Raw genomic sequence first — 24,160 nt, 5'->3', positions numbered from 1 at the left:
CAACCTGACTGTATCTTGGTCCAATATTGAAACCTATAGATATATTTGGGAATCCATTTGCCCCAGTTATACCAATGCCAGCGACTAATCTGCGCTCACTATCAATAGTGGCGTGGTAAGAACAACCATCAACATACACCCAAGGTAATGTTTGACAATGGTCCTCATTGTACATTTTATATGGGGAAAGCAATTGTTCCTCCAGAAAATCATCTTCTGATAATTCTTCCCCAGGATCTCTAGCAGTACAGTCGTGGAGCTCAGCGAGCCCTTGTGCGACTGGATTCTTTTTATTCTGCTTGTAGCGAATTTCTAATGGCCAGCCTTGCAAGGAAAGAGTCCACGCTGTTATGCGGCTATTAGATAAATTCCCATCTCTTATTCTCTCACTTTGCAAATATAGCAAAGGATGGTGGGCTGTTTCCACAATAATTTTCTCGCCCTGTATATAGCTGCAGAAATTTTGTAGAGCCCATACAGTAGATAAGAGGGCTTTTTCGCAATCGCTAAATTTTATTTCTACTGGGGATAGATTTTTGCTCGCATAAGCAATGGCTTTGTTCAAATTATCATGCTTTTGGTATAACACAGCACTCATGCTTACATCTGTGTACCCTGTTTCTAAGTAGAAAGGTTTACCACCTTCAGGGTACGCTAAGCAAGGTGCTTGAGTGAGTTTTCTCTTCAGCTCTCTGATGGCTGTCTCTTGAGACTCACTCCAGTGCCATTTCACATCCTTCTTTAGAAGAAGTAGTAGTGGTTTAGCTAATTCCGCATAATTATCAATGAATTTGCGAGAATATATAAAATAAAGGTTAAATATGAGCGCAGGGTGATACACCAAACTCCTGAAAAGACCTAAAGGTCCCTAATATAGGCCAGAAAATAGTACTATAAAATAACAGAAAACAGGAGCGCTAAAAAGCTAAAGGTGTCTCTAAACGTGATTATAATAAAATAAAACCAGGTATATCCTGCAAATAAAGTGCTATCAAAAACAAAATCTAAATGAATTCAAAGTGCTATTCATTAATGGTGTGTATATACAGTAGAAAACGAAATACTTAATATTACAAGTTACAAAGGGTATCCCTTTAAACAGTACACTAGTGTTCTTAATATGTATAAGATACTGAGGTTGAAAGAAGAGACCAAATCTTACATTTAAAAAGGGACTATGCCAATTTAATATACTTCATAAAGCATAAAAGAACGATATTAGACAATATTCTTAAAATGGTATAAATGCATAAAACTAACGGACGTCTCCGTTAAAAATAAAAATAAAACTTAGGTTGCCACCACATAAAAATATATATAGAGGAAGATCCGTTATTGTGGGCCAATGGAGCTAATAACAGTTCAAGTTGGAAAGATATCAGGAGTAAATTCCACAGTTCATACTCTAAGTTAGCGATCAACCGCAGGCTTACCCCCACACTGTGTGTGTTCTGAAGTCTCTGTGTTCAAAGTTACCGCAGTAGCGGGGTGACGTCACCTTTATGGGCGCTGTCCTCGATCGGCCTCCTGATTGGTCCTTTGTCGGAGCGGCTTTAGAAGGTAACTGAAATTTCCGTTACCAAAGTATCTGCTCTTAAGTGTATAACAACACGCAAGATACCTTTGAAGGAGTGATGTGTGAAAAAATTAGCTCTGTCCAATCCTCAAACTGAGGAGCTCTGATTTTTCTCTGCGGAAAAGTTCCGTGCAGTAGTACCCTTGTCGGATTCTGTCGACCTTGCTTGCCAATAATGTCAGTCTCTGCCGGTCCAGCTGACAATTGCAGATTCTTTGTTATATCAAGGGTAACGAATTCCAACAGCAATGCACACTCACAAGTGTAGCTCCAGCTTAGAATGTGAATAAATAACTATAATTGTGACTTCATCAACGCGTTTCTCCCTATACAGGGCTTTTTCAAGATGAGTTAGTCACAACATATGCACCTTTTTAAAGGTGTATCCCCAATTTTCATTGGTCCAAAGTTAATTGGTAGTTTACTAAAGGTGGAATTTTATCTTGAATTGTAAAAAGAATATCTCTTCAATATTTAAGGTGGTATTGGCAAACCTGATTAGTGAGGCAACCAATCCTATGCAGTATATTTCATAATATTAAATAAATGATTTAATATAAGAAAAAAAGTGTAAAAATGAAAAATAAATAAATATACTGAATTATTACTAAAATAATTTGTTAACCTAGTTTACTAGCAGCATAACTGTAATATGTCATGATTTGACACTTAAGTAAATACAATATACACGTTTGATATAAAGATTAAAAGATAAAACAAATAAATATAGGGGGCTTAAAATTAGTAATATCTTAGTCTAACTGGTAACGGCATTAGCTAGTCTAATAAAAAAGGGGAGATATCCAACTCAGAGTTTAGACCTGCAGGATATAATGTGTCATACTTATATATAAATTCAGCCTCTTTCAGTTTTAGAAATTTTTCTATGTTCCCTCCTCTCCAATTTTGTTTAATATGCATTATCGCCCAATATTTTAAATCTTTTGTTTTCCCATTATGTGTATGTTTAAAATGTTTGTACAGATTAGTGTCTTCAACTCCTTTCTCAATGCATAAGAGATGTTCCCTTATTCTATCTCTTATCATTCTTTTAGTCTCTCCAAAATACACCAGATTACATGTGCATTTGATAACATAGACTACCCCTTTGGTTGAGCACCTGATACATTCCTTAATGATAATTTCATCTCCTGACTTGTGCAAATTTATAGTACTTCTTTTGTCGCTATGCTTGCACGCCTTGCAGGAGTAGCAGGGGAAAAAACCGGATATCTTTTCTCCATCTAAATTCTTTTGTATGAAGCATCGTTTTTTATTTCCATTTCGAGCACTAGGTGCCAGAATGGATTTAAAAATTTTTGTTTTTTTAAAAATCATTCTGGGTTTGTCTGGAAGTGAACTTCCCAATATGGGGTCAGCTTTGAGTATGGACCAATGTTTATTTAAAATTTTCCTCATAATACCATGATCAATGTTATATTCCATAATAAATGGGACATTTATCTTTTCTGTATTTTCATTGGGGTGTTTTTGTTTATATGAAAGTAGTGCTTCTCTATCTGTCTCTCTTGCCCTATTTACAGCCCTATTTACAACCTCGTCATTATATCCCCTATCTTTAAATTTGTCAATTAGAGTTATAATTTGGTTCTCAAAATCTGAGGGTCTGGAACAGTTCTTTTTTATTCTCAGGCTTTGGCCAACAGGGATATTATCCTTCCATTGTTGGAGGTGGCAACTATTAGCATGTATAAAATTGTTGGAGTCCACCTCCTTAAAATGTGTCTTTGTTTCCAAACTATTATTAATTGCCATAATTTCTAAGTCTAAAAAGACAACACTTTCTTTACTATAATCGAATGTAAAATGCATACCCATATTGTTGGCATTCATATCAGAAAACAAATTTACTAACTCTACTTCGGACCCCCGCCATATTATCAGGACATCATCTATGTACCGCTTATAGAGCACGAGGTTCGCACCATAGTCACCAACCTGGAAGAAAGACTCCTCCCAGCTGCCAACAAACAGGTTGGCGTAACTTGGTGCGAACCTCGTGCCCATAGCGGTACCCTCTATCTGTAGATAGAACTTATCGTTGTACATAAAATAATTATTATTCAATATAAAAGTTATGCTCTTTAGTAGAAAATCCTTTTGCTCTGACTTCATGTCTGGATCAGTGTCTAGATATTTCTTAATAGCCTTAATTCCCTTCTCATGATCTATTATAGTGTATAATGATGTTATATCTCCAGTAACTAGGATGAGATTATCTTGCCAGTCTATCTGTTCTAAAATGTTGAGGACTTGCGTTGAGTCTTTTAGATATGAATCTAGCTTTTTGACAAATTTCTGTAAATAAGTATCAACGTACTGTGAAAGATTTGAGGATAATGCCCCTATGCCCGAAATGATCGGTCTACCCGGTGGTCGAGTCAGATTTTTATGTATCTTGGGAAGGAAGTAGAATACCGGGACCCTAGGATGACCAGGGTCCAGGAACTCCACCTCCTTCCCATTCAGTATTCCCACATTTTTTCCTTCTATTATTAATTTTTTAAGAGCAGCGGCAAACTTATTTGTGGGGTTTAAATCAAGACGTTTATATGTTTTATTGTCACCCAACAGTCTCATAGCTTCTAATTCGTAATAGCTAGTGTCCATCACTACAATCCCGCCGCCCTTGTCGGCGGGCTTGATAGTGATCTCACGATTCTTTTGTAGTTTTTCTATTGCGAGAATAATTTGTCATACCCAGGAATGATCTCAATTCCTTTAAGTTAGTCGGGTTTTTAGAATTCACTATAGCTTCCACCTTTTTCTTCTGGGGATTTAATCCGTCAGAGGTAACTTCATGTCCCAAGAAGTTTACACGAGTGCGGCACCATTGAGCTTTTTGCAGGGATAATTTGACACCTGCCCTTTTAAGTTGGCTGAGGACGTGTTTAAGTTCTGTGATGTGTTTTTCAAAGTCTGTGCTTTTGATTAAAACATCATCAACATAAGATAAGGTCCCCCTTTCCAGTGCGTCAGGCATAGCCTTATGCATGAATACAGCAAATTCATGTCCAGAATTTATGTATCCAAATGGAAGTCTCTGGAATGCATATTGGACCTTTTGGAAGGAGAATGCTAGCTTATATTGGTCCTCTTCATGTACCTTTATGGTCCAATATCCCTGTGCACAATCAATGGCAGTGAATATCTTGGATCCCTGCATTTGTGCTAGGCACTGGTCAATGTATGGTACAGGCCAGCCAGACATGTATACTCGTTTGTTTAGCTGTCTTAAGTCAGCACACAAACGCCATTGTCCATTGGGCTTAAGGACACCTAGAATAGGATTATTATAAGAGCTGTGCACCTGTCTGATAATACCTCTTTCTTCCAAATTCCTTATGATCTCTGCAAGAGAATCATATGAGGCTAAGGGAAGTCTGTATTGTTTGACAAATACAGGTGGCGCATTAGGATCTGTTTGTATCCTTGCAATGTGCAAGTCTGTAGTACCACAGTCATAAGAATCCTTAGCGAAAATATCCTTGTATTCCATTAGGAGTTCTCGCAGCTGTTGGCGTTCATCATCGCTGGAACAGCCATTAGCTAAGGATATTTGCTCTTCGACTATTTGCTGAAATCCTGGAAAGATTTCAGGCTGTCCTATTTCATAGGCTTCTTCCAATCTAGAGGTGAGGTCCCCTTGATTATAATTTACATTGCTCCCATGATTCTGGGTATTGGGGTAATCTTGCTGTTTGATTGGCTGATCAAACACTAGAGAGGCTTCTTCAATTTTACAGATGCCTTCCTCTGAGCTGAAGGGATAAATGGACTGAATATTAAATAGACCCTCTGGCATAGATGCAAAGGATTGTTCTATTAATTGTTCTTCAGTTAAGTATCCTTCAGGTATTAGCCCAATTACATTATTCTGGAATCCAAAAGTGTAATAACTTGATTCCAGTGCATATCCTATGGTAGTTCCCCTGGATAATGTTATATCCTGTGGGGTCATGTTATGCACAATAATATGTATTGGAACAGTTCCAATATTCACCATAGGAGTGTAGGTTACTGTGACACCCAGATTTTGTATTCTATGGGAGAGGCAAATCAGTGTTTCAGAAGTTTTTAATTTCTGACCTCTCTTTACCTGTAAGGGTAACAGAAATTTATCAGCCCCAGCAGGAATTATAACATCGCTAGATACCTGCATATTCACAGCATATGGCAATTGCTGGTTTGATTTCAGGGCTGCATTTTCATCCTGAAATACTTCAGGGTCCCCCTTTAACCTGCTCCAGAGGCAAGAATTAATCAAATCTATTTGTATGGCATATCTATGTAAGATATCATTGCCAATGTATATTTGATTATGGGGAGTATTTAAAACTAAAAACAGGTGCTTCACTGACTTATTACCAATAGAGATAGATAATAAGCACTTAGCTGTGATGTTATAGCTTTCAGACCTGTTATCCAGGCCGTTGACACTGTGGTCTTGGGGAGAAAGATATTTAATCACTTTAGGTTCAGCTATTTGCGTTAATAAACCTTCGCTTATATAGCTAGCTTCCTGTTTTAAGTTTATTTTAGCATACTCGGTTTTACCAAGGTCATGCACTTGTATAGGGATAAATAGATCCTCTTTAACTCTCTCAATCCCTGTGAGGTATTGAGTGTGGCCTCCCCCCTTAGGGATTTTATGATCCCCCTTGTGGAGTGATATGGTTAATACATCGCTATCTAGGGAAATATTCGCTATCTTTCCAGGCGATATTTTAAAAGTATTACCATCAGAGCCACTAAAAGGAGTCTGATCATCTATTTGTAGAATAGTGATTTCAGGTGTAGAGTTATTCCTGAAATGAATCTCCACAGCATCTGGTTTCTCTTCCACCATGTGACAGCTGTGTCGGGTGCGAGATATACCAGATTTTTCATAATTGATAGGCCGTTTAACTTGCGACCAAATTACATTATTTATGCAATCAATTATGGTGCTTAATCGTTTCAGGAGATCGCTACCAATAATTAAACGATCAGTTGGCAGATCCACTATAATGACAGGGTGTCTTATGACCCTGTTCCCCAATTTAAATTTTAACCATGCAGTACCGTAAACTTTTAGGGAGTCACCCCCAACACCTATTAGAGAACCGTCAAATTCTTTTATTTTAGGTTTGTGGGGTGTTAGCTCATTTAGCTGTGTGTAGTACCTGTGGGATAAGATAGTTGCCTGTGACCCAGTGTCAATTAATCCCCTGATAGGGTTGGAGACTGAATCTTGCAGTTCAACTAGTACATAATATCTTCCTGCAGTTTCTATCATTTCACACATAAAATTTGCATTCTTGTACATCTGTGGGCTTCGCCACGTTTTACCTGAATTCGCTGTGTCATTCGATGCAGAGGAACCTTCATACCTACCTGTTTCCTCTATGACAGGGTTGGTTGGATTCTTTTGTACTGCATCTGTGGAGATAAGGTTAGGAGAGAGCTGCAAGGGAAGAGATTTGTTAACTTTTCCCGGATGAGGTTGCTTGTCATCACGGCCAAATCGTCCGTTTCCGGTCTGTGGGGAGATAACATGATTAGTATCATTGATATTTATTATTACAGTTTGTATATCTCTACCCTCCCCTTCAGGTGATACTGCAGTATTTATGACTGTGCCTGTGGTCCACTGCTGACCACTGGCTGTACCCCTAAAAAAGTATTGTTCGGTTGCTGAGCCGTAGATTTTTGACTCATATTAGCGATTTGTTCGCTCAACCGATTTAATTGGGTAAACAGCATATCTACCTGATTGTACAAGTTACCTCTACCCCTGGGCCTATCTCTTGGTGCCCCATTGTACTGATTCCTGGACCATTGCGTTCCCTCAGAATCAGGGCCACTATTTCTATTCTGGCGTGGTTGCCCCTGGGGTTCAGCTTGTTCAGTATTAATATTTTGGGGAGTATTATATACCTGGGGTGTCTGGTTACCCTGAGAATATCTTCGCCGTTTATTGTATCTACCCTTGCGCGGATACCAATTATTTGGTGAGTATTCTCTTTGTGAGTAATTATTCACCTGATTATGTCCCCCACTTTGGTTATAGTCTCCCTGCGCCTCAACCTGTGTAGGGGGAGGGGCAGAATTAAACCTCTGTGGAGATGGCCTGTTTTGACTGGCCACCTCTGCATAAGTCCTCTTGTTAGACTCCAAATTGAGGGGGCTAGGTGACACCCTAGTTTCTGCCACAATTTTGGGTTTTGACTCCTTTTTAACCCCCTGCTCACTGGACTGCTGAATAGAGTATAACTTCGTACTCTCTTTGATCAGCCATTCCAATGAGCAGTCCTCATCAAAATCTCTAGCTAAGTTGATTTTGATGGGTGTAGGCAATGCTTCAAAAAATAAATTTACAAATTCTGAGCCATCAAATCTGGGATTATCTTCAGCCATACTGTACGCATTTTTCAATACAGAAAGGAATTCGATTGGACTCTGATTTGCACGACACTTTAAACCATATACCGCTATCTTCGCGGCAGTTTTAGTGCGATATTGCCCGAATTCTTTTCTGCATTGTCGTTTTACCCCATTCCAGGAATGAATATTCATATCCTTTAGTGAGGCAAAGAATTTGTGATGCTTACTGTCAAATACCCAAGGTAGAAATTCAATTTTCAATTTCTCACTTGTAACATTCATTATAGCTAACGCATTTTCAAAAGCCTGTAAATGATCAATTACAGATGTTGTTCCCTTATTGGAGAATATAGGTACCGCGCGTTGTACGAAGGTGATTATTTTATGGGAATCATAGACTTTATCAGACTTATTTTGGGATTCTCTGTTAGAGTTTCCCTCCCCCCCATCAGCTGCGCTACAGCTGTCCTCTGGATTTACATCCTGAGGGGATTGTCTATTTGGGAAATCTACTTCTGACCCGTTAGGGGTCATTTGTCTATGTTGTTCTATATATTTTCGTACCTCGTCCCTGACGCGTTCGCTAAAGGAGTTAGCATTATCTGTATTATTCTCATTGCTAATATAGGGGTTTTCATTATGGCGATGTGACCTTTTTAAATCGCTTAATTCTCTCTGGCTTTGCGCAAGCTGTTTATTTAAATCTTGTATCTGCGCGATTAAGTCCATATTGTGCTTATCTAAGGTGGCTAGGTTTTGGGCAAATTCATCCATTTTATTTTTGGCTGTTTTTAAACCCTCTTCGCGTCTGCGCGAGGAACGAATACTATTTTCTAGCTCCTGTATTTGCAATCGTTTGTCTGTGACACAAAACGACATTTCGTCAATTATGCATATTAAAAGGGGCCAAGATTTTAGTATTAGTTCTTCTCGCTTTTTGGGATCTTTGCATTGATTAATCATTAATAATTCCTGGAAGAATTCATTCTCTTCATTCCACATATTATTATTAACGGTAATATTTTTAGCCCTAGTTTCAAGCATATCCATAAAATCATTTAATTCACCCGCAATATTAAACTTCCCTTTAAGGTAACTTAAGATATCTTTCTTAAGGACCTGACCTTTAGTAATAGGTATGGTTATGGGACCAATTTCATTGCTATGTATAGAATTAAATGAGTCACTTCTGGCTACAGACATTATTGTATTGGTTTAGTATTTATTTAACTAAAATGCTAATACAATTTTTGCCAATAAAAAGAGAGAAAAATTTTATATTTAAAAAAAAAAAATATTATTAATTTTGAAATATGAAAAATTAATATTCCGAAATATGAAAAATTAATATTTTTGATTAACTTTGAAAATATGAAAAATTAATATTTTTGATTAATTTTTAAATATGAAAAATTAATATTTTTATTAATCTTTCAAAAATTAATCTTTAATAATATTTCAAGATATTAATATCAATCTCGAAATATGAAAATTAATATTTCAACTTTTCAAAAAAAAATTATATCTTCAAAATATAAATATCGAAATATGAATTTTTTTATTTTTTTTTCTCTTTTATAATAATTTCTATTTACTTACAAATATATTATATCAATTATGATGGATATTATTAAATCTCATGCAATGCCTCCAATTATTATGTCAGTATATTTATGAAAATCTTAGCAGTGCTATCCAAATAATATATATAAGTTTATGGCAGGGTTATAAACACAATACAAAGAAATAGAAACCCTTATCAACCATGCACCTACTAGACCATACAATTAATATAAATATCTGAATTCTTTTATTTAGTTAATATCCATAAACATATTGAAGTATATTTGCAATAAAAGGAAATGAAACAAAATTTATATGCGTTAAAACCAACTCTTAAGATATGCTATCCTTCTTACAAAACCCGGAAAGATATACCTTCACAATTCAGCCTTTTATTTATTTAACACAATGGGACTAAAAACCTTTAACATCCAAGCAATACAATTCTAAACAGTGTTTATAAAACAATAGGATAATATATATATTCTGCTATTTAACTGCAATTTATCCTAATACAAAATTAACTGACAATATCAGAACTTGCATAGATAAGTTACTTGGTCAATCAGATACAGATTTAAACAATATATATATATATATATATATAAATATATATATATATATATATATATATATGCTGTGAAATGCTAACTAAACACACTGTTTCTTTAAATCTATTAAATACAAATTGACTATGCATATAACTTATCTTACAGTAAAACTTTTGTATACATCACCCAAATAACAGCAATCCAGTTTCCAAATTTTTGCAACGGATCCAATTTCACACCTCATATAAAATAAGTGTAATTGCAATGGAATAGGAGAAATATGGCCCACTTTGTTTTTGTAGTTTGACTGTGTCCCACGCAAAACAGTTTCAGTCAGTTCAAAAACCATCTAGACCAGTCTCCCTCCTTCCTTCTTTATACAACTTATTATTGTAATCATTGGTGTGAAATATGGGTGGCCCTTCGAAACCTTGTCCCTCTATTGGATAACTGGATATTCCATTTCCAACAGCCAAAAATCTTTCTGGCTGTAGTTCTCTCGTGGCAACACCGGGTGGCAGCATTATAATTAGACAGTACAAATAAATGCAGCATGACAAAGAAATACAGTTATACATTAAACATCTTTCTTTAAAATGTATAATAATTGCCATAATTTCTTGCACCAGTCTCTCCCAATATCAATTATAGGTGAAGCGGCATCAGATTAATTTCCTGATCGTTTTGATATGAGACATCACATATATCTAACATTATATTAAAATAATTTAACACTGTTAATTATTAGCTTAAAATGCATTATAATTGTATCAGTATTCTGGCATTTCTTTGCAAATAACAGCTTATTTTTATATCTCCAGATTAGTAGTATTTAAAACTTCTGATATACTGCATTCACCCAGATGTAGTATGTAATATTTCTGTGTATTTCTTCCTGAATACATAAATCCTGTTTATGTAGATCTGAAATAAAAATAAATGTTAATGATCACTTCTCTTCAGGTCCATAAACATCTATTCATGTTCTTAAACACACAGAGGCTAAGTAAGATCTTTTGTGTTTTCAAAACATATATATCATTTCTATGTATATCTGAATTTATTTCCTATATAAATATCCCCTGCAGCAATCATCCACCTAATACAATGTGCTTAATTTTAATATATATATATCATGAATCATTCCAAACATACATGGAAAACTGGCATTGTTACCCTTGCAAAATGTATTTAATTTTATTTGTGTCACCTTCCCCCATGAGGGGGTTTTGCAGTACTTCTTCAAATAGAGATTCAGTGAGATAGAACTGTTGTATCACACGTGTCAAATTCCAAAGGGGTCCTTGAACACATTCTTTTCTCACCTCACCAAATGTTCTGAAGTTATAAAAATCTGCATATATAGTCAAATGAATAGGGTCACTGAGCTATTTCCTTTAGAAAAGAAATGTTTGTGTGTTTTACACTACAGGGGTCATGCTTCAAAAAGGCTCTACTGATCATCAATCCTGATAGACGTGTATTAGAAGCTGTGTTCAACAAACTCATGTTCAATTAATCCTGAGGTCTCATCTAACATATACAGTGTATAAAATATACATATATATATATATATATATATATATATATATATATATATACACATATGTAATATTCATCATAATATTTATATACTCTGACAAATGAATCGGGCAACAAGGATGGTTGAAACCCATAATTCACCATGAACGGAGATAACTTGGAGGAAGCATTAATAGCACTATTACGAGCAAACTCTGCCCAATTATTGTGGTTATCTGAGACATAGCAATGGAGGAACTGTTCCAGAAGGAAAGCTGAATCCCCATTTGAGCACAAAAGGAACGCCAAAATCTGGAGACAAACTGGCTATCCCAGTCCGACACTATCTCCTTGGGTAACCCATGTAAACGGACCTCCCGGGCAAAAATCGAAACAAGCTCCTGAGCGGTAGGCAGCTTCATCAAGGGAATGCAATGTGACATTTTAGAAAAACGGTCAACCACCATAAGGATAACAGTATTGCCATTGGAAACAGAGAGCTCGACAAAGAAGTCCATGGAAAGATGTGTCCAAGGACGCTCACCATTAGCAATAGGTTGAAGAAGACCCACAGGAAGACGTCGAGGAGTCTTATTCTGTGCACAAACTGAGCAGGAGGCAACATACGCAGCAACATCAGAACGAAGCCCTGGCCACCAGAATTGTCGAGTGACAGACCAAATCATTTGGTTCTTGCCTGGGTGACCTGCAGCTTTAGGATAGTGGTAAGTGTGCAAAAGTTTAGTTTGAAGATTCTCAGGAACAAAACACTTACCACTAGGTTTCCCAGGAGGTGCATTGGTTTGTGCAGCCAGGATCTCCTCCCCCAAGGGAGAAGTCAAATTAGTACGTATGGTAGCCAAAATATGGTCAGGAGGTATAACAGGAGTAGGTACAGACTCCTCCTTGGACAGAGGCGAAAATTGTCGAGAGAGGGCTACAGCCCGAACATTCTTACTACCAGGCAGGTAGGAGACCATATAATTAAACTGAGACAAAAATAGCGCCCATCTGGCCTGTCGGGGCGACAAACAATTTGCTTCAGATAGATAAGTTAAATTCTTGTGGTCAGTAAGAATGAGTACTGTCACGCTAGTACCCTCGAGAAGATGCCTCCATTCCTTGAGTGCCAAAATTATGGCCAGTAATTCCCTGTCACCAACTTCATAATTGCACTCCGCTGGAGACAGTTTCTTAGAGAAGAAACCACACGGATGCAAGGAACCGTCAGGCGTAGGACGTTGAGACAAGAGGACACCTACTCCAGTCTCAGACACATCAACTTCAAGAATGAAAGGCAGGACAGGGTTAGGATGAGCCAGAACTGGAGCGGCAGCAAAGACAGTCTTAAGACTATCAAAAGCCTTAATGGCAGTAGGTGACCAATGGAGTAGATCATTCTCTTTATGGGTCATGTCTGTGATAGGTTTGACCAAGGAAGAAAAGTTTTTAATAAACTTTCTATAGTAATTGGCGAACCCCAAAAAACGTTGAATAGACCAAAGACCAACTGGGCTAGGCCACTGCAGAACTGCAGATAACTTGTCAGGATCCATGGAGAACCCTGCAACGGAGATAACATAACATAGGAAGGTTACTTGAGTCTGATGGAACTCACATTTCTCGAGTTTACAAAACAGGCCGTTCTCACGTAGTCTCTAACATCAGAACGATGTAACATCAGAACGATGAGCCTCAAGTGTGGGTGAGTGTATGAGGATGTCGTCTAAGTACACCACAACACACTGTTGCAACATATCTTGTAGGACATCATTAATAAATTCCTGAAAAACAGCAGGAGCATTACATAGGCCAAAGGGCATTACAAGATACTCATATTTCCATTCGTGACCCTCCTTAATCCTAACGAGATTGTACGCTCCTCTCAAATCAAGTTTAGTAAAGACCGTAGTTCCCTTGAGGCGGTCAAAGAGTTCCGTAATGAGCGGAATAGGGTAAGCATTCTTAATGGTAAGACAATTAAGACCCCTATAATCGACACATGGTCTTAACTCGCCACCCTTTTTCTTCACAAAGAAGAAGCCAGCCCCTGCAGGAGAGCAGGATTTGCGGATGATTCCCCGCGACAGAGCATCAGCAACATACTCCTCCATAGCACAATTCTCTGCAACAGACAGAAGGTACACCCAGCCCCGAGGAGGAATGGCTCCGGGTTGCAGGTCTATGACACAATCGTAAGACCGGTGAGGAAGCAAGGTACCGGCACGCACCTTGTCAAACACGTCTAGGAACTCTCGGTTGGATCTGCGCCAGTTGAGACTGGGATTGTGCTTTTGGAGCCAGGGATAACCCAGAACAACCGGAAAATGCGGAGTTTATCACCTGGAACTGGAGGGTTTCAAAATGGAGAGCCCCAATAGCCATGGACAATGGAGCAGTTTTGTGAGTAACGAGTGCGGGCTGAAGGGGCCTGCCATCAATGGCCTCAATAGCAAGCGGAACGGACCAAGGCAAAACAGGAATGGTTTGCTTTGATACAAAAGCACTGTCAATGAAATAGCCTGCAGCACCGGAGTCAACAAGAGCCTGAGTGACTATGGAGGAGTCCAAAAAAGTGATTATCCAGCCTCCAGTAAAATTTAAAAGACCTTTATTAATTCTTTGCAGGGTCCATCATACATGTTTCTTTGCAGGGTCCATCATACATGTTTGTATGATGGACCCTGCAAAGAAATAATAAAGGTCTTTTAAATTTTACTGGAGGCTGGATAATCACTTTTTTGGACTTTGCATTTGGGATTTGGCTAATCCATTCCTGTGCCCCAGTACATTATTAGAGGTGCTGTCTTTCTTCACTAATATTCAAAGCATATGGAGGAGTCCACCCAGGAAAGGACAACCATGAAAAAAGGTTTCTCCTTAAGCACTTCCAGGGACGAGGATAAACCACCCAAGGTCTGCTCCGACAGGACCTTAGGTGTGAGCGTTTCCCGGCCATGTAGGACAAGACTTCAAAAGGTGGCCCTGTAACCCACAATAGAGGCAGAGCCCCTCCCTCCTCCTAAAGGCCCTCTGTGCCGCGGAGAGACGCGTGAATCCCAACTGCATTGGCTCAGCAGTACCTGGTGACTCGGGACCAGGAGGCATGGGAGGAGAGGGAGGCATGGGTGGGAACAAACACATAGGAGACAACGGAACATGAGGCTTCCGCAAGCGCTCCTTGAAAGAGGGCCTCTCTGTGAGTCTGATGTCAATTAGGATAAAAAAAGACACCAATGCCTCGAGATCCTCTGGTAAATCTCTGGCAGCAACTTCGTCTTTAATCGCATCAGAGAGCCCATGAAAGAAGGCGGCAACAAGGGCTTTATTGTTCCAACGTACCTCTGCGGCAAGTGTACGGAACTCAATAGCATACTGAGCAATAGATCTTGTACCTTGCTGAATTTACATGAGTCGTTTAGCAGCAGAGGAGGTGCGAGCTGGAACATCAAATACCCTTTGAAAGGAGGCCAGAAATTCAGGGTAATTTTAAATCACAGGTTTATTAGTCTCCCACAAGGGATTAGCCCAGGCAAGAGCTGTGTCAGAGAGTAACAAGATGAGAAATCCCGCCTTAGCTCTGTCAGAGGGAAACACCTGAGGTAACATCTCAAAGTAAATGCCCACGTGTTTCAAAAACCCTCTGCACTGAATAGGATCGCCTCCATATCGCTGAGGTAGAGGTGCAGAACCGGACATGCTCCTGGTAGGCATAGGTGCATCAGCGGAAACAGGAGCAGCCATAATTTGTGGGACACTTTGGTCCAAATGTGCAGTGCGAGTCCGCAGGGTTTGTAGGGCTAGTGCAAATTGATCCAAGCGGTGATCCTGTTCATCCTTCCTGGAAATGATGGCAGATAAAAGTGGATTATTAGCACCATCAGGATTCATGGCCTTTGCGTAATGTCAGGGTGCCAGGAATCAGACTGAGACCAGAAGTGCACAAATAATCATACCTTTATTCATAGCAAAAAATAATAAAAAGTCCACAAGTCAAATAACAAGCCAGGAGTCAAAACCAGAGCTGGTAGTAAGACGAGCCAAGTCAGGAGCCAAAGCGAATAGTCAGACGAGCCGGAATCAGGAACAAGGAAAACAGCAGAGTCAGGAACAAGCCAGGGATCAGGAACCAGGATGGACGTCAGGCAGCCAGGTAAAACACAGGAACTCTCCCAAACAGGTCTGAGACAACGCAAAGGCAAAGCATACTGAACAGAGGCCCTTTAAATAATAAGTGATGACATCCCAATTCTGAGACTGCATCCTGTCTCACATGGATGATGCACACCAGTCTGGCCATAAAAGGAAGTGTAGGAAATGAGCAGCATCCCCCACAATGCACCATAGTCAGGAAGAGAGGTGAGTAAAATGGCTGCCAGCAGCACATGGCAAACAACAGGGAAAAAACCCTGACACTCTCACAGACCTGTATCTTCTTCTTTAAGAGGCTCCTCTGTCCTCCACTCATTACCTGTATTAATGGCACCTGTTTGAACTTGTTATCAGTATAAAATACACCTGTCCACAACCTCAAACAGTCACACTCCAAACGCCACTATGGTGAAGACCAAAGAGCTGTCGAAGGACACCAGAAACAAAATTGTAGACCTGCACCAGGCTGGGAAGACTGAATCTGCAATAGGCAAGCAGCTTGGTGTGAAGAAATCAACTGTGGGAGCAATAATTAGAAAATGGAAGACATACAAGACCACTGATAATCTCCCTCGATCTAGGGCTCCACGCAAGATCTCGCCCCGTGTGGTCAAAATGATCACACGGGGGGGCCTAGTGAATGACCTGCAGAGAGCTGGGACCAACGTAACAAAGGCTACCATCAGTAACACACTACGCCGCCAGGGACTCAGATCCTGCAATGCCAGACGTGTCCCCCTGCTTAAGCCAGTACATGTCCGGGCCCATCTGAAGTATGCTAGAGAGCATTTGGATGATCCAGAAGCGGATTGGGAGAATGTCATATGGTCAGAAACCAAAGTAGAACTGTTTGGTAGAAACACAACTCGTCGTGTTTGGAGGAGAGAGAATGCTGAGTTGCAACCAAAGAACACCATACCTACTGTGAAGCATGGGGGTGGCAACATCATGCTTTGGGGCTGTTTCTCTGCAAAGGGAACAGGATGACTGATCCGTGTACATGAAAGAATGAATGGGGCCATGTATAGTGAGATTTTGAGTGCAAACCTCCTTCCATCAGCAAGGGCATTGAAGATGAAACATGGCTGGGTCTTTCAGCATGACAATGATCCCAAAAACACCGCCCGGGCAACGAAGGAGTGGCTTTGTAAGAAGCATTTCAAGGTCCTGGAGTGGCCTAGCCAGTCTCCAGATCTCAACCCCATAGAAAACCTTTGGAGGGAGTTGAAAGTCCGTGTTGCCCAGTGACAGCCCCAAAACATCACTGCTCTAGAGGAGATCTGCATGCAGGAATGGGCCAAAATACCAGCAACCTTGTGAAGACTTACAGAAAACGTTTGACCTCTGTCATTGCCAACAAAGGATATATAACAAAGTATTGAGATGAACTTTTGATATTGACCAAATACTTATTTTCCACCATAATTTGCAAATAAATTCTTTCCAAATCAGACAATGTGATTGTCTGGATTTGTTTCCACATTTTGTCTCTCTGTAAGGCAGCTGAACTCCCTGTAAGGGGATTGATGTATAATAAGATCTCAACTGCAGAAGTACCAGTGATTTAGAATGTAAATGGTTAAATTTGGTTTGAGTCCTTTTTAGGTTAGTAGGACTATTTGGTTACAGGAGAGAGATAGTAAATCCTGTAAAGAGTCTTTGAAAATACTAAATTATCAGCTAGGTAAATTGTATGGATATGTGACAACCAGTAATCAATTAGTGCAAAGTCTGTTTGTTCATTTAGAAGTCAAGTCAAATCTTAGGTGTCTATCTTCCCCCTCTTAGCTTGACACGATGGCACAGTGAAGATTTTATGTATATTAATAGTTTACTCACAGTAACCTTGTACAGGATTCAAATTCAATTCCGCTGTGCTGAATGTGGGGAGAGCGAGTACAAGCAGCCTCCTGCAGCGTCAGCTGTGTGAAGAGCCGCGGTGACGTCACCGAATGGAGGTGTGTGGCTGAGCACCAATCAGGTGCGAGGAAAAGCGGCAGCTCGATGCGAACAAACAACCAGGCTGAAAGTTATTCCTTTGTTTGGTGGTGTTTACCGCAAGATTGAAATGATTGCTGGTATATTCTTCCAGAGAGGTGAGTTGTTTAAGTTGACTTCCTGGAAGTAGAAAGTTTGTTGCTTCCCAGAAACTCACAAGCTGATAGATATAACTGAACGGTCAGCTATTTCTGGATTAGTCCTTTAGATTTTAGTTGATAGCTGGATGCAACTATAAGAATTATCTGATCTTACAGTATTGAAGTTCCAAGGTAAAAGTATTCGTAGTCAATTAGAGGTTTAGAATCAGGTTGTCTGTGAACTAGGTTCTGCACAACTTGCAAGATTAATTGACAAGGATCCAAGGTGGATTGTGGGAATTTATTAGAGATTCCTTAAAGGGATAGAGATTTCTTAAAGGAATATTCCAAAGTGGAAAATAAACATGACAGATCCCCCCGTCAAAGGTGCTGCACCGCAGCAACAGGTCCAGGCCTGTCAGGATGATTACGATGGAATGCAGTAAGCCGTCGAGGAGCATTGATGTTATCGACCGGCTCCCAGGAATCCTCTTCAGGACCGTAACCTTTCCATCGAATTAAATATTGAAGATGTCCATGGAACAATCTGGAATCACAAATAGTTTGGATCTCGTAGGCATCTTCTGCCACAGGTGCTGGAATGGAGTACGTAGAGGAGGATTGACTTCTAGTTGGAGTATATGGTTTCACCAGGGACACATGGAAAGTCAGATGGATTCTATATTCTTGAGGTAAATCCAGAGTGAGAGCATTTTCATTAACTATACGGGATATCCGAAAAGGTCCAATGAAAAGTTGAGAAAACTTCTTACATGGAGTGTTTAATTTTAAATTCTTAGTTGAAAGCCATACTTTATCACCAACTGAGTATTTTGGAGGGGTTCTTCTTTTAGCATCATAGTACCTTTTTTGTTTCAATTGTGCTTCCTTAATGTTTTCTTTCAAATAGGTAAATGACTCTACAATTGTATTAGTGATATCGTCAACCAGAGGTGAATTTTTGTTTAGTTCTGGATATACATGAAAAGAAGGATGGTACCCATAATTGGAGAAAAATGGGGTAGATTTAGTGGAAGCATTGAATGAATTGTTATAAGCGTATTCAGCTGTTGCAATGTTATCATACCATTGGTCCTGATGGAAAGAGCAGTAACATCTGATATACTGTTCGAGCCATTGGTTGACTCTTTCTGTTTGCCCATTTGTTTGGGGATGAAAAGCGGTGCTGAAGCATTGTTCAATGTGTAGAACTTTACATATAGCTTTCCAGAACTTGGAAGTGAACTGGAATCCCCTATCTGTGATGATGATGGAAGGTAGCCCATGTAGTCTAACTACGTTTTGTAGGAACAACTCTGCTGTTTCAGCAGCGGTCGGTAACTTCCTGTAGCGGATAAAATGAGCCATCTTTGTTAGGAGATCAACGACGACAAGAACAGTGGTACAGTTGCTAGATCTAGGAAGATCGACAATGTAGTCCATACCAACAGTTTGCCAAGGACGATCTGGTATGTGTAGAGGTTTTAACAAACCGTATGGTTTACACCTTTCAGGTTTTAGTATGGTACACGTTTCACAAGTGTTTACATAGTCTTTTACTGTTGACTCGATATTGGGCCACCAATAATTCCTTTTTAGCAATTCCAAAGTTCTCTGCACTCCAGGATGTCCAGCAAGAGGTGCTTCATGATGATGATATAAAATTTTGTCTCTAAATGAAGGAGGTATGAAGAGTTTATCTTTATAGTAGAATAGTGAATCATCTTTTTCTGTGAGTTTCTCCTTTGGGAAGGAAAGATCTTGCTGTTGAGAATCTCGGAAAGAACTGTATGGGGTCAACATAGCACAGAAATGATCTGGTGTAAGTATTGCCCTGGGGGGATTTTCTACTGAATTTTGGTTAAGTCTTCTGGAGAGGGCATCTGCCTTTCCATTTTTTGATCCTGGTCGGTATGTGATATGGAAATTAAACCGTGTGAAATACAGACTCCAACGAAGTTGGCGAGCAGAGAGGGTTTTGCTTGATTGAAGATATTCTAAATTCCGATGATCCGTATAAATGAGTATGGGAATCTTAGTTCCTTCAAGGAGATGTCGCCAGTGTTCAAAGGATTTCCTTATCACGAGAAGTTCCTTATCCCCAATGGAATAGTTTAGTTCAGGCGGAGTCATTAACCTGGAGAAGAAAGCTACCGGATGTATGGGATCTGCAGGTGATTTTCTTTGGGAAAGTATGGCTCCTAAAGCGTAATTAGAGGCATCTACCTCAAGGATATATTGCAAGGAGGGATTAGGAAATTGCAGTATTGGTGCTGAGGTAAATGAGGTCTTAAGGAAATCAAAAGCTTCTTGTGCCTTGGTATTCCAAATAAATGGAGAACGAGATCCAGTGAGAGAACTAAGAGGTTTAGCAATGGCAGAGAACCCTTTAATGAATTTCCGGTAGAAATTGGCAAATCCCAGAAATCGTTGCACATCTTTTGTAGAAGTAGGTACAGGCCAATTCTTTATCGCATCTACCTTGTCTTCTTCCATTCTGATACCTGCAGATGATATATGATATCCTAAGAAAGAGATCTCTGAGGCGTGGAACAAACACTTTTCGGGTTTAGCAAATAGTTGGTGTGTACAAAGTCTTCCCAACACCCAACGAACATGTTTCTGGTGTTCCTCAAGATTGTCTGAGTAAATCAGGATATCATCCAAGTAAACCACCATGCACACGTCCAGCAAATCACGGAAGATGTCATTGATGAAGTGCTGGAACGTGGCTGGGGCATTACATAACCCGAAAGGCATTACAAGGTATTCATATAAGCCGTAGCGTGTTCTGAAGGCAGTGAGCCACTCATCACCTTCTCGGATCCTGACGAGGTTATATGCACCTCTTAAGTCCAGTTTGGTGTAGATTTTTGCTTGACTGAGACGTTCGACTAATTCCGGTATTAATGGTAACGGATACCTATTTTTTACTGTTATTTTGTTCAGAAGACGATAATCTATGATGGGTCTCAAAGAGTTGTCTTTGTTTCTGACAAAGAAGATGCCAGCTCCAGCTGGGGAGGTGGAAGGTCTAATAAAACCTTTTTGTAGGTTGTCATCAATATATGACTTTAGATGTTCAAGTTCAGGGTTAGACAGCGGATAGATGTGCCCATAAGGAATAGGACACCCAGGTAACAGCTCAATAGGGCAGTCATAGATGCGGTGTGGTGGTAGTGTCTCCGCTTCCTTCTTGCTGAACACATCTGCATAATCTTGATATGCATCAGGTAAAATAAATTCTGACATATGTAATATCTTTTGAGAGGGAAAACAGGATTTCTGACAGAATGACGATTCAAAATGCACTTGGAGATCACCCCAATCTATCCTTGGTTTATGTTTTTGTAGCCAAGAAAGCCCTAAAACTATGGGGAACATAGGAGATGGTATGATGTCAAAAACAATAAATTCAGTATGACCTGAAACAGTGGTTATCTTGATAGGTATAGTGTGGTGTGTAATAGGACCAGTATTAATCAAAGTCCCATCAATAACACGTATTGACACAGGAATTGCTTTCAAACATAAAGGAATTTTATTTTTCTTAGCCAAATCAATATCCAGAAAATTTGAATAGGCTCCGGAATCCACTATAGCTTCAGTTGGTAGTATTTGATGATCCCACTGTAAGGAGAGAAATAACGTACAGTAAGCTGAGTTAGAAATTTTATTAAAGAAATAGTTATGGGTAGTGGGGGACTTACTGTTCTTCTGACGGTGAAGGATGGGACATTCTTTCACTGAATGGTTTGATGATGCACAATACATGCAGAGATTGGCTCTCTTCCTATGCATCCGTTCTTCTGGTTGCAGAGGTCCCTTCGTAAATCCTATATCCATAAGTACAGGGATATCTCTAGATTCTCTAGAAGTTGAGGTAGTATTAGAAGATGGGTAGGTCTTGGATGGTGGTTCTGAATGTGTTCGTTCAGCTCTCCTCTCTCTAAGACGTCTATCAATATGTATAGATAGGTCTATCAATCCCTCTAAAGTTCTGGGGAGATCAGCCCGTGCTAACTCATCTTTCAGAGGATCGCTTAATCCCAATCTGTATTGATTGCGTAATGATATGTCACTCCATTCGGAATCTTTAGCATAGAGTTTGAATTCCGTGAGATATTCCTCTATAGGTCTACGACCCTGTTTTAGGGAGCGCATACTGGTTTCAGCTGAAAGCTGTTTTTGGGTATCATCATAAAGTATTCCCATTTGAGAGAAAAAATCTGTGAGTGAGCCAAGAATAGGATCTTCATTCTCAAAGAATACATCTGCCCATTTACGGGGTTCCCCCCTAAGAAAAGAGATTACAGTCATAACATTTATCCTTTCATTATGGTAAGTCTTAGGTCTCATTTGGAATAGAAGATTGCAGGCATTCTTAGGCCTAGATTTAGAGTTCGGCGGTAGCCGTCAAAACCAGCGTTAGAGGCTCCTAACGCTGGTTTTGGGCGCCCGCTGGTATTTGGAGTCAGTGATTAAAGGGTCTAACGCTCACTTTTCAGCCGCGACTTTTCCATACCGCAGATCCCCCTACGCCATTTGCGTAGCCTATCTTTTCAATGGGATCTTTCTAACGCTGGTATTTAGAGTCGTTTCTGCAGTGAGCGTTAGAGCTCTAACGACAAGATTCCAGCCGCCTGAAAATAGCAGGAGTTAAGAGCTTTCTGGCTAACGCCGGTTTATAAAGCTCTTAACTACTGTACCCTAAAGTACACTAACACCCATAAACTACCTATGTACCCCTAAACCGAGGTCCCCCCACATCGCCGCCACTCGATTAAAATTTTTAACCCCTAATCTGCCGACCGCCACCTACGTTATACTTATGTACCCCTAATCTGCTGCCCCTAACACCGCCGACCCCTGTATTATATCTATTAACCCCTAACTTGCCCCCCACAACGTCGCCGCAAGCTACTTAAAATAATTAACCCCTAATCTTCCGACCGCAAATCGCCGCCACCTACGTTATCCCTATGTACCCCTAATCTGCTACCCCTAACATCGCCGACCCCTATGTTATATTTATTAACCCCTAATCTGCCCCCCACAACGTCGCCGACACCTACCTACACTTATTAACCCCTAATCTGCCGAGCGGACCTGAGCGCTACTATAATAAAGTTATTAACCCCTAATCCGCCTCACTAACCCTATCATAAATAGTATTAACCCCTAATCTGCCCTCCCTAACATCGCCGACACCTACCTTCAATTATTAACCCCTAATCTGCCGACCGGAGCTCACCGCTATTCTAATAAATGTATTAACCCCTAAAGCTAAGTCTAACCCTAACACTAACACCCCCCTAAGTTAAATATAATTTTTATCTAACGAAATAAATTAACTCTTATTAAATAAATAATTCCTATTTAAAGCTAAATACTTACCTGTAAAATACATCCTAATATAGCTACAATATAAATTATAATTATATTATAGCTATTTTAGGATTAATATTTATTTTACAGGCAACTTTGTAATTATTTTAACCAGGTACAATAGCTATTAAATAGTTAAGAACTATTTAATAGTTACCTAGTTAAAATAATTACAAATTTACCTGTAAAATAAATCCTAACCTAAGATATAATTAAACCTAACACTACCCTATCAATAAAATAATTAAATAAACTACCTACAATTACCTACAATTAACCTAACACTACACTATCAATAAATTAATTAAACACAATTGCTACAAATAAATAAAATTAAATAAACTATCTAAAGTACAAAAAATAAAAAAGAACTAAGTTACAGAAAATAATAAAATATTTACAAACATAAGAAAAATATTACAACAATTTTAAACTAATTACACCTACTCTAAGCCCCCTAATAAAATAACAAAGCCCCCCAAAATAAAAAATTCCCTACCCTATTCTAAAATACAAATATTACAAGCTCTTTTACCTTACCAGCCCTGAACAGGGCCCTTTGCGGGGCATGCCCCAAGAATTTCAGCTCTTTTGCCTGTAAAAAAAAACATACAATACCCCCCCCCCAACATTACAACCCACCACCCACATACCCCTAATCTAACCCAAACCCCCCTTAAATAAACCTAACACTACCCCCCTGATGATCTTCCTACCTTGTCTTCACCATGCCAGGTTCACCGATCCGTCCTGGCTCCAAGATCTTCATCCAACCCAAGCGGGGGCTAGACATCCACTGAAGAAGTCCAGAAGAGGGTCCAAAGTCTTCCTCCTATCCGGCAAGAAGAGGACATCCGGACCGGCAAACATCTTCTCCAAGCGGCATCTTCTATCTTCTTCCATCCGATGACGACCGGCTCCATCTTGAAGACCTCCAGCGCGGA

Source organism: Bombina bombina, chromosome 6 (genome assembly GCF_027579735.1).
Source record: "Bombina bombina isolate aBomBom1 chromosome 6, aBomBom1.pri, whole genome shotgun sequence".
Taxonomy (NCBI): domain Eukaryota; kingdom Metazoa; phylum Chordata; class Amphibia; order Anura; family Bombinatoridae; genus Bombina; species Bombina bombina.
Note: the sequence above shows the minus strand (reverse complement) of the source record.